Raw genomic sequence first — 12,386 nt, forward strand, 5'->3', positions numbered from 1 at the left:
TCTCGAACTCTTGATTCAACTGAGCCTTCAACTTATCTATCTCATTTTGGCTCTTCGAAGCGATTAACATATCATCAACATACAAGAGTAGAGAAATGAAAGATCCATCATGCAGCTTCTGCAAATATACACAATTGTCATATTTGCTTCTTGTGTACTTCTGCCTTCTCATAAAGCTATCAAATCGCTTGTACCACTGCCTCGGGGATTGCTTCAATCCATATAGCGATTTGTTCAGCTTACAAACCCAATTTCTACCACCAGCATCTGTGTATCCTTCGGGCTGAGTCATATAGATCTCCTCTTCTAACTCACCATGCAAGAAAGCCGTCTTAACATCAAGTTGAGCTAGCTCCAAATTCAACTGTGCTACCAAGGCCAACAAAATTCTAATGGAGGAATGCTTCACAACAGGGGAAAATACATCATTGTAGTCAATTCCCTCCTTCTGAGCGTAGCCTTTAGCTACCAATCTTGCCTTGTAGCGAATATCCTTCTTGCTAGGAGATCCATCTTTCTTTGCGAATACCCACTTGCATCCGATTGCCCTTTTACCTTTCGGTAATTGCGCCAATTCCCAAGTATTATTCTTCAAGAGAGACTGCATTTCTTCATCCATGGCACTTTTCCATTTATCACTTTCTAAGCTTTGCATTGCTTCTTGATAAGTGATAGGAATATCATCAACAACGGGAAGGGCGTAGGCCACCATATCAGTAAATCGAGCAGGTTTACGAATTTCTCTCCGTGGCCTTGCAACTGCAACTGGTTCTGGTGTACTTAGTGGTTCTTGGGTCAGAACCTCTTCAACCTCTAATTCCTCCATTGTGGCTGGAGAATTAGACTTATTAACTGGGCAAATCCCCATCTGCTCAAACTCCACCTGTTTTGGAGTACACTCCACCTGTTGTGGAGTATTGCTCGTCTGAATATCTTTATCTGCTACCTTTTTCAATGTGGCAGATTCATCAAAGGTAACATCTCTGCTACAGATCATTTTCTTTGTGCTTAAGCACCAAAGACGAAATCCCTTCACTCCAGAAGTGATTCCCATAAAGAGAGCTTTCTTTGCCCTCGGATCTAACTTTGACTCCTTCACATGGTAATATGCAGTGGATCCAAACACATGTAAGGAATCATAATCTGTAGCCGGTTTTCCAGACCATACCTCCATAGGAGTTTTTCTTTCTAATGCAGATGATGGCAAACGATTAACAAGATGGCCAGCGTATGTCACAGCCTCAGCCCAAAATTGCTTGCCCAACCCAGCATTGGACAACATACATCGAACTTTCTCAAGCAATGTTCGATTCATACGCTCTGCCAATCCATTCTGCTGTGGTGTATCCCTAACTGTGAAGTGTCGAACAATACCATACTCTTGGCACACATCGAAGAACGGATCACTTTTATATTCCCCTCCATTGTCCGTCCTAAGCCGCTTGATTTTCTTGCCAGTCTGGTTTTCGATCATAGTTTTCCATTTAAGAAAAACTTTAAGCACTTCATCCTTAGTTCTCATGGTATACACCCAAACTCTTCTGGAAAAGTCATCAACAAAAGTAACAAAGTAGTGTTTTCCTCCCAATAAAGGTGTCTTGGAAGGCCCCCACACATCTGAGTGAACATTTTCCAAAATACCTTTTGTATTATGGATAGCAGTACCGAATTTCACTCTCTTTTGCTTTCCCAGAACACAATGCTCGCAAAATTTTAATTTGTAAGCCTTTGCACCTTTCAACAATCCTTGCTTTGCCAGAATTTGTAAGGATTTTTCGCTGGCATGTCCCAACTTCATATGCCACAACTGCATTGAGTCCAATTCTTTGTTACCAGAAGCTGTAGCGACTGCTCCAATAACTGTACTACCTTGGTAGTAATACAAGTTATTTTTCCTGATGCCCTTCAATATCACAAGTGCGCCAGATGTCACTTTCAAAATCCCATCTCTCATAGTAACAACTGAACCATTGGATTCTAAGGCTCCCAATGAGATGAGATTTTTCTTCAAACTGGGCACGTACCGAACATCAGTCAGAACTCTGGTTGATCCATCTTGATTCTTTAATTGGATTGAACCTATCCCAACAGTTTTACAGGCATTGTCATTGCCCATATAAACAACTCCTCCATTTAGTTCTACTAAATCAAAGAACCACTCCCGGTTAGGGGACATATGATAGGTACAACCCGAATCCAATATCCACTCATCTGAATGGAACGACGATGATGATGCAACCAGTGATAGTTCAGAGTCACTAGTATCATGCTTTGCAACACAAGCATCTACAACAGCTTTTCCCTTATTCTTCAGCTTTGGACAATTTTTCTTCCAGTGGCCTTTCTCATGACAAAAAGCACATTCATCTTTCCCGAGTCTGGACTTTGACTTTGATCTCCCCTTTTGAGTTTTCTTCCGAGTGTATGAACGACCTCGGACTACTAAAGCTTCTGTATCTCTGATTGAGTTTTTCTGTTTGTCCTTCTTTCTCTGTTCATAACTGTATAAGGCCGCACAGACTTCGCTCAGAGATATATCACTCCTGCCATGAAGTAGAGTAGTTTCTAGGAACTCAAACTCCTCAGGAAGTGACCCCAACAGCATCAAAGCCAAATCTTCATCTTTGAATGTCTCATCCATATTCAGCAAATCAGTGACTAACTGATTAAATTTGGTAATGTGATCATTCATTGTGGTACTTGGGACGTATGTGAAGCGAAACAGTCTTTTCTTCAAGTGGAGCTTATTTTGACTGTTTTCTTCAAAAATTTTTCTTCAAGTGCCACCCACAACTTATTTGCAGAAGTCTCCTTTGAAAAAGCATACCTCTGCTCTCGAGAAAGGCATGATCGAATTGTGCCACATGCCAACCGATTGATCGCCTTCCAATCTTTCTCCTGTACATCATCTGGTTTCTCTTCATCAATGGCAATGTCTAGACCCTGCTGAAAAAGGGCATCTAGAACCTCACTTTGCCACATACCAAAATGGCCTGTGCCATCAAAGATCTCCACGGCCAGTCTTGCATTTGCAATTGTCGGTCTTGTCCACATGGACGATGTTGAAGCTCCTACACCGACCGTTTTCTCCATAATCTTTCAATATACCTAAGGAAATCTTTTCTGATGTGGAAGATCAGTTTAAACTGCAACCACAGAGCATACTACGATTAACCTTCGGCTCTTGATACCACTTTTTGTTCCAATAGGGTCGGAAGCGTGTAAATTATTGTACTAAAAAATCACACAAAGTTCAATTCCCAGGGAAGAGAGGTGGATCACATGGATCTCTTAAATACCAAGTCTTTCCTTAGTCAGAATATCCCTTCTATAGTAATTTAATAGCACAATTAAATACTACTATTATACCCTCAAATATTGAAAGAAAAATAGGACAAGAAAGAACACAAGAGTTTTAACGAGGTTCGGTAAATTATACCTACGTCCTCGGGCACTAACACCAGATGATAACTTTACTATCTTCAAAATATTACAAACAAATAGAATTCCTTAAGAATTCTCAAATGGGAGAAGAGAGAAAACTAAGAGAGAAAGATTGGTTGGGATTGTTGAAATGAAAAATGAAAAGGCCTATTTATAGTTGAAGTTCAGGGACTAACTTGCAAATGGCCTAAAAAATTAGGGACCAAAATTGCAATTATCCCATTCAACTTTTCAACAGTCGGTGCAACTTGCTCAACCTTTTTAACAAGTTGCTTCCTACCTTTGTTGACCTTTCAACACACAATACCATGGACAGATCAGCTGATGAAGAATGCATGTCCTGCTTTTTGGCTCTTCCATTGAACTCATGCTGAAAAGGAAGCAGCTTAGTTACGAGGTTATATTAGATCATTTGAAATTATGAGATTATTATGATTTTAAAAATGTAAAGCAATTAAGTAATTACCACCTATTTGCCTGCATCTAAATTCTTAAAGTTGTCAAATGCCTTTCAGAAAAATACACGCCAATCGAATATGTGGGCAGATAAACATATGAGGGTAGAAAGTATGGTCTCTGCTTTTTGTATTGCATGCTATGCTCTGCAGAAGAATAGAGCCAAAAGCTAACAAAAATAAGGGTAAAAAGATCAAAAATTTCAAGATAAAACATAAAATTGTATATACATATGATTAAGATTTAAAATTGGAAAATGAACAAAGCAGAGCATGAAGTAGAAGCATATTGAAGGCTGGCATGCAAGCATTTTGGAAAATGTCCATTGGGTACCAATAAAGATTTTTTAGAATTAAAGTATTAGAAGCTATGAAATTATTGTAATCACTGAATTTTGTCCGGTTTGTAGTTCGTGTTTTGTTTTATTTTATTTCATTTTATATATATGTTTTTTTTTAAACAATTTTGTGGGATTGGCCTCATTTGGGCTTAATGATTGGGTCCAATGGTTGGGCCTTTGGGGTTTGGGCAATTGGGTTTTAAGTAATTAGATTTTAAGCTTGTTTGGGCTTTAGCCCATTTTTATTTTTATTTTTATAATAATTTTAAATATTAATTAAATAGTCATAATAAAATTAAAAAAAAATACAAAAAAATAAATGGCATTTTAGCCCTCGAACTTTTCAAAATTTACATTTTGGCCCCATATTTTCCTGAAATTACATTTTTCCCCTGTAAATTTTACACCCTTTACATTTTGGTCCTTCTGGGCATGACAAGACTGCCCCCAACCAGCATTCTTGCGTGCCCCGCTTGCCACGCCTGCCACCCCCAATGCATGGCCTTCCTTCCCCTAGCCACCTGCAGACAAAGGAATAGAAGACAAAAATGGTAAGATTAAAAGAGGAAAATGGAAGAGAAGAAGGGGGGGCAATCGAAAAAAAAAAGGAGAAAAAGTGCAGAGAAAATTCAAAAAAAAATCCAAACAATAACAGCCCAACAGCCCTCGCCGCCGTCGTGCCACTACCCGCCATCGCAGCCACCGTACCACCACCTAGAAGCCAAGAGAAATTGAAACAAAAAGAGAAGCAAAACAAAAACGCAGCAGCAAAAAAACAAGAAAAAAAGCAAAAAAAAGGTCCAAAAAGAAAGCCCAGTCGTCCCTTCATCGCCACCGTGCCACCACCGGCCGTCGTACCAGGTGGAGGAAACGCCCTCAAAGGCGCACGTGGGGTTAAGGTGCGGCCCGAAGAAGAAGAAAGAAGAAAGAAAAAAGAAGAAGAAAAAGGGGAAGAAAAAGAAAAAAGAAAAAGAGAAAGAAAAAAAAAATTTTAAAGTCAATCGGGTCAACCCGACCCGACCACCCGACCCTCGGAGCTATCTCGACCCGACCCGCGCTCCAACAGCCCTCTCCAAACAGCAGGATCCAGCAGCAAAACACCCAGGCCCAAGCAAAAAAAAGAACCAGAAAAAAAAATAAGCAGCAGGCCCAACAGCAGTAACAGCCCAGCAGAAGAAGAGAAAAAGGAAGCAGGCCCCTTTTGCGCAGGCCCAGCGAAGGCCCAGCAGCAGCAAGCCCCAGGCTCAGCAGCAGCAGGCCAAGCAGGCCTCCCTTTGGCCCAACGCCCAGGCCCGACATCCAGCAGAAAAAAAGAAAAAAAAGGAAAAAAGAAAAGGGCCCACCACTTTGGGGCTTTTTGGTAATTTCCTTAAATTTTTTAATTTAGCTTCATTTATTTAAATATTATTTCATTTAAATTTAATTAGCATATTTTAAATAGTTTTTTTAGTAATATTAGAGTGGCTTTATTTGCAAATAAAAAAATGAAATAAAAATTATTTTAATAAATAAGGCAACGAATCGGTTTAGCATCGAGTCGCCGAATTCATCGCTATGTTGGGTGAATATCGATAGCTCGTGTTAAATTCGGGACGCCCTTTCAAAAATAAAAAAATTCAAAAATCCCCGTATTTAAAAATTTCTCGTGTTTTAATAGAATCCCGATTAAATGTTAAATTGAATTGAGTTAACACTAATTCGATGGTTTCATCGCCATATCAGGATGAATATCATCGATTCGTGTTAAATACGGTATTTTTTAAAGAAAAATCGTGTTTCAAAAATTTTTATATCTTCAAAAATTTCTCGTATTTCAAAAAATCTTCACTTTTTGCGAAAAAAAATTCCGTGTTTCAAAAAACTCTCTTGAATACTCTTTGATGTTATCGTGTTTTTAAAAAATTCCCGTGTTTGACAAATTTTCGTGTTTTCATGTTCTCAAAAAATTCTCATGTTTCAAAAAGCTTCGTGTTTTCAAAAATCCTCATGTTTCAAAAATTTTCGTGTTTTCAAAATTCTAGTGTAACAAAAATTTTCATGTTTTCAAAAATTTCCCGTGTTTTCAAACATTCTCGTTTTTCGAAAATTTTCTTGTTTTCAGAAAAAAATTTCCGTGTTTTATAAATTTTCGTGTTTTCAAAAAAAAATCCCGTCTTTCAAAAATTTTCGTGTTTTCAAAAATTGACCGTGTTTCATAAATTTCCGTATTTCAAAAAAATCTTTTGTGTTTTCAAAATAAAATTTTGTGTTTTCAAAATAAAATTTTGTGTTTTCAAAATTTTTGTGTTTCAAAAAGAAAATTCGTGTTTTGAAAAAATTCTCGTGTTTCAAATTTTTCGTGTTTTTTTTTTAAAAATTTTCGTGTTTCTAAAATTCTTGCGTTTTAAAAAAAATTTCGTGTTTCAAAAATTTTCGTGTTTTCAAAAATTGACCGTGTTTAATAAATTTCCGTATTTCAAAAAAAATCTTTTGTGTTTTCAAAATAAAATTTTGTGTTTTCAAAATAAAATTTTGTGTTTTCAAAATTTTCGTGTTTCAAAAAGAAAATTCGTGTTTTGAAAAAATTCTCGTGTTTCAAATTTTTCGTGTTTTTTTTTTAAATTTTTCGTGTTTCTAAAATTCTTGCGTTTTAAAAAAAATTTCGTGTTTTCAAAAAAAAAGGGTTATTGTGTTTCAAAATTCTCCTGTTTCAATTGAATCATGACTAATATTAAATTGAACTCGTATTTTTGAAAATGAAGACAACACGCGTTTAACGAGATACCAATTTTGGGCGTCGCGAGGGTGCTAATACCTTCCTCGCGCGTAACTGACTCCCGAACCCTAATTTTCTCTAGATTTTGACGTGGACCTAAAATTGACTGTTTTTCAGAAAATTTGAAAAATAAATTTTCTTTTAAAAAAAGAGAATTTATTAGGTGTCCGATCACACCTAGAAAAAAGATCGGTGGCGACTCCCTTTTTAAATGAAATCGGAATTCCATTTTCAAATTTTCAACAATCAATTCGATTAGCGCCCATCGACAAATTTTTAGGTCGCTACAATGATAGATATGAACCACCAAAATACATCACACTAAATCTAAATTATTCAATTTTATTTTATTGAATCAAATAGAAAATAAATGAATGGCATGAATTACCTGTCATTCCTTGTTGGTATTTGGTGTAAGCTGCATTTTCAAATGTGTATACACAATAGGATTTCATCAGATCATTGCGATGCTGAGATTAATATAATTTAAAAGCGTAAAGCAATTAGCTAGATTACCACTTTTTTTTTTCTGCATTTGAATTCTTGAAATTGCCAAATTCGTTTCACTAAAAGTCTTCGATGCTTACTGCACAAAGTAGCCAAATAAAATGACAAATGAAGAAATTGCACCAAAAGCTTGTTCTATTTTGGCAAAAGAGGCTGTAGTTGGAGAGTCAATATAACAACCTGTAGCGATATGAGCAATCTTATGCCAATCGGCACCAATCCCCTTCCGACATCTTTCCTCCAACTGAGGAATTCGTTTCATAAAGAACTCTTCCAAACTGGTTCTCGTCCGGAAGCGATGTTAAATTAGGCAAATCACAGAGAATAAGCCTTGGCAGATTTGTTTGATGTTGAAGCCTCTCCGGAAGATGGCGACACTTTGGAATCTTTGCCAGCGCCAGAGAGCGCAGGCTTGTATGATCTTGGAATATTTGGAAGTTAGGTGCAGATAACTCCAGCTCCTTGCAGTTACTTATTGAAAACTCTTCAAGGAAAGAGAGATGTTGGAACACAGGTAAGAGTGACCTCAATCCATGGCATTCATGAATTCCCAATGTTTTCAATCGAAAAAGATGTTGAAGCCCAAGGGGGAGAGACACCAGCTTTGGAATATTACCAATCACCAACCAAGAGGTTCCCATTGCATGCCTCCTAAATCAACCTCCTTGCAATCTCCTATTGTCAATTTTTTGAGGCCGGTGAAAACAGATTAATGGAAACCATGTAGTTTTCAAAGGTGAATAAATAAGGACAATTAAGATTGGTGTTGACAATTTTTACTAATATATGACACATGTCAAACTATGATTAGTTAAATTTGAAAACATTTTAAATAAATTAATATATATAATATAAAAAAATCTATAAAAATTTTCAAAATTCAATTATTGTAATATGAAACTTCCATATCTAAAAACCCTAAATTAAATTAAACTATTTCAATTGAATCGAACAAACAAATTGGACCAAAAATCAATTAATATGATTGGTTCGACCACCTATCTAGTTTTGAAAACCTTGACCAGAACAACATCAGCATGTGAATTTTATTTTTTTTAATGAAGTGATATTATTGTGTGTATAATATAATTATTTGATACATCAAATATAAAAATCCATTAATTTAATATCTTAAAAGTGTGCATTTTGTTTAATCTAATGTGTTAAAAAAAGAAGAAGAAGAAGAAATAATCCTCTTAAATTTTATAATCTCTTCGTGTTTTTAATATGTTAGAATCAAGTTATCAATATGATGAGTACACAAGTATTTACAATTTAATCCATGTCAAATGAGAACTGAAATTTAAAACCTAAATTGACAGCTACAAAAATAGAATGATTTTATTGATATAACATTAATACTTTCAAAACTTAATTAAAATATTTTAGAATTTATAAATTAATTTTAAAAAATTAATTAATAAATTGAGAATATGGTTGGAAATGGTCCCACCATGTTTTACGTTTGAGGAACAAAGCGACGGCGTTTTGGTTGGAGAAGAAGGGAGTAACATCGTTAAGTACATCGTTTTGTTTATCTTTGTTTTAAATTTGTTTTCTCATTTTCCATTTGACGCCGTTAATATTCTTTTTTGGGTAAACTATATTAAAAGTCATTCAACTATTTAAAAAGTTACGAAATGATCACCAAATTATTAGTAATTTCTTTTACCTAATTATGAAAAGTTACAAAATAATCAATAAACTATTATTTTTTTTCCTTTTTTTTCACCCAATTATCTTGGATTTTTTGGTGTTTTCTATTTTTTCATTAGCCATCTGATGATAAAAATGATAAAATTGAATCGTTGGGAGACTATTTTGTAACTTTTCATGATTGAGTGACCGAAAAAGAAAAAAAACTTAGTTGGATGACTACTAAAGTAGGGTACCCTTTTTTAGGTTAAAATATGCCATATGTCCTTGTACTCACCATAAATTTGAAATTTAGTCTCTATACTTGTATTTATAGGAATTTAATTTTTTTACTTTCAGAGTTCAAATTTCAGGTCCAATTGTTAATACTGTTAAATTTTTTTTTTGTTGGATTTGTTAGTGTGACAGTTTGATTTAAAAAAAAATTTACTTACTTGGTAGCCATGTAACTAAGAATATGACATTTTAATGAACCTGAATTTAATAAAATAATTTTAACAGTGTTAACAGTTGGACTTGAATTTTAAAATTTAAAAAATATAGGAACTAAATTCTTAAAAATAAAAATATACAAACTAAATTCTAAACTTACAAAAAATATATAGGACTTGGGGGATTTTAATTTTGAAACGACCTAAAAAGTGCAGGTATTGGAAAGTGAATTATCAGGTCTCTGTTTTGGTAAAATGGACTATTAAAATAATTATTAAAAATATTTATAGAATTAGTTATAAGACCAATTGGATTTTAGTTAAGTGAATTTAGTTGAATTAAAGTTAATTATGTATTAGGACTAAATTGAATTAAGTGTGAAAGTTAATTATAGAATAGAGAAAGGTGAAAGGACTAAACTAATAATTAAACAATAAAAAGTGACAAGTGTGTGGTAATTATAAACAAATGTGTAAAAAGATAAATATATACAATTGTAATATTTATATTGTCTATTAAATACAAATTTATTGGATAAATAATTAAATTATAAGATATTTATGTGATTAATAAATTAATTTGTGAAAGTGTAGGGTATAGATTAAGTACAGGTGTAAAAAAATATATGTATACATTTGTAATATATGTATTAGTTATTAATTAGATATTTATTGTAATTATATTATTATTATAATATAAAGTAAAGAAATAAAAGAAACAAGGAAATAAAGAAAGAAAAGAACAGAGAAGTAGAACGAAACAGAGAAAGGAAAGAGGGAAAAGAAAGAAAGAAAAAGAAAAAGGAAAATTTGGGTTGTCAAGGTTCAAAGTTAATTTGGTAAGTCAATTTAATCCTTTTTCTCTTAGTTTTGATGTTTTTGGAATCCTAGAACAAAGTATTATTGGATTTATGTCAAAATTTTGGAAGTTATTAGATTTCTAGACATTGATTATGTTGAATAAATGAAAGAATTAGGGGTTAAATTAATTTAATTTCAAGTTACAAGTTAGTAAAGGATTTAATTGTAAAATAAAGTGTAAGTTTTGATTAGTAGGGACTAAATTAAAAGAATCCCGAAATTAGGGATTTATGGTGAAATTGAAGAGTTAAAATGAGTTTATAGTAAGAATTGAGAAAGAATATGGAGTTAGATTGGGAAAATAAAATTAGTATTGATAAAGGATTAAATTAGAATTTAGGTAAAGTTTAGGTATAAATGGAAATATTTTGATGAAATTGTGTATTAATAATTTTTAATTGTTTAATTACGTAGCTAATGTCGTGCAAGAGTCATTGACCAAGAAAGGAAAGGAGAAGGTGGACAAGGAGCGACTCGAGAGAAATTTCGGTTAGTATTACTATAATTCGAATTTAATTATTAATTGTTAAAATTTAAATTAATATATATGATAAGCAAATTGAGGTAAGTATCACTTAATTTTATTGCACCAAACTGGACATAAAAGATTTTCTTAAAAAATTTAACTTGCAATGAGATTGTTTTTTCTCACTATAACCTTATAGAGGTGTTATATAAGTACATATCATATGATAATTATAAATTTAATTATTTAATTGTTATAAAAATTAAATATATTACAATTTAATATTTATATAATGATATATTAAATACATGTAAATTTATTATCATAAATATATTTGTAATTATTATTTAATATAAATAATTTTATTATATTTTATTATTTTCATTTATATAAAGTATAGAATTTTGAGTTTATAATAATTTCAAAGAAAAAATATAATTTTCATAATCAAACTTTATATGAATTAAATCTAAATAAGTATATATGTAATAATAAATAAAAAATTAATAAAAATATATTTATTAATAAATTTATTATTTACCATGTTTGCAAATTTAGTATATGTTATATTATTTAATGTTAAATATAAATAATTTAACATCCGTAATAATCAATTTAAGGTGAAAACACCTTTCTGGTCCCTTACAATTTTGATCTCAAGCAAATTGGTCCTTCTAAAAAATTTAGAGCAATTTTATCATTGTTAATTTCGAAATATAGTAGCTAAGGATAATTAATCACAACGTTAATATTTTTGTCATCTGTACACATTTTTATTGGTATAATAATAACTTTAGCCCTAAAAGTTTACACATTCTGTCAATTTAGTTCTAGTTTAACTAAATCAAATTGCAACATTTACACATTATGTATGAACTGAATTTGTGATTATACTAATCAAAATTATATACAAGTGACAAAAAATATTAACATTATTGTTAATTGTCCTTAGTTCACTTTTGAAATTGATAGGGATTAAATTACTCTATTTTTTTAGAAGGGCCAATTTGCAAAATATTGAATTAAAGAGGGATGGAAGAGGTGTTTTTATCCATTTTAACCTCACCTCACTACTACAATTGTTATTGAATCCAAATATATATCCAAAACTGGTTATTATCACATCACTACGATATTCAATCTAACTATTCCAATAACTAATCTCACCCCAACGTTATTTTTAATTTTACTAGAATTGATCCAATTATACATCCAAAGAAAACCATAAACTTATCTAAATACAAATAAAACTACAAAAAAAAACTTATTTAGACATAAATTGAAAAATAAATTTTATTATTTCACACAGTAAAAATATAATTACTTGCTTGATTTAACCCATTCAATTTGTTCAGATTGAAGGTTATTCTTTGATAAGATATTATTATTATTATTATTTGCTTTGGGCAAACTTAATACAACTTGATTTACTCTTTATTAATTAAAAACATTTTATTTATATTTAATTAT

General features: G+C 32.3%; 1 protein-coding gene across 1 annotated transcript in view; it reads right to left on the minus strand.

Annotated features, from left to right (window-relative positions):
• The window catches only part of LOC107934593 (putative disease resistance protein RGA3), a 47,643-nt gene that overhangs the window by 16,510 nt on the left and 18,747 nt on the right, over positions 1-12,386 (minus strand). The window lies entirely within an intron of this gene.

Source organism: Gossypium hirsutum, chromosome D11 (assembly GCF_007990345.1).
Source record: "Gossypium hirsutum isolate 1008001.06 chromosome D11, Gossypium_hirsutum_v2.1, whole genome shotgun sequence".
Lineage (NCBI taxonomy): Eukaryota > Viridiplantae > Streptophyta > Magnoliopsida > Malvales > Malvaceae > Gossypium > Gossypium hirsutum.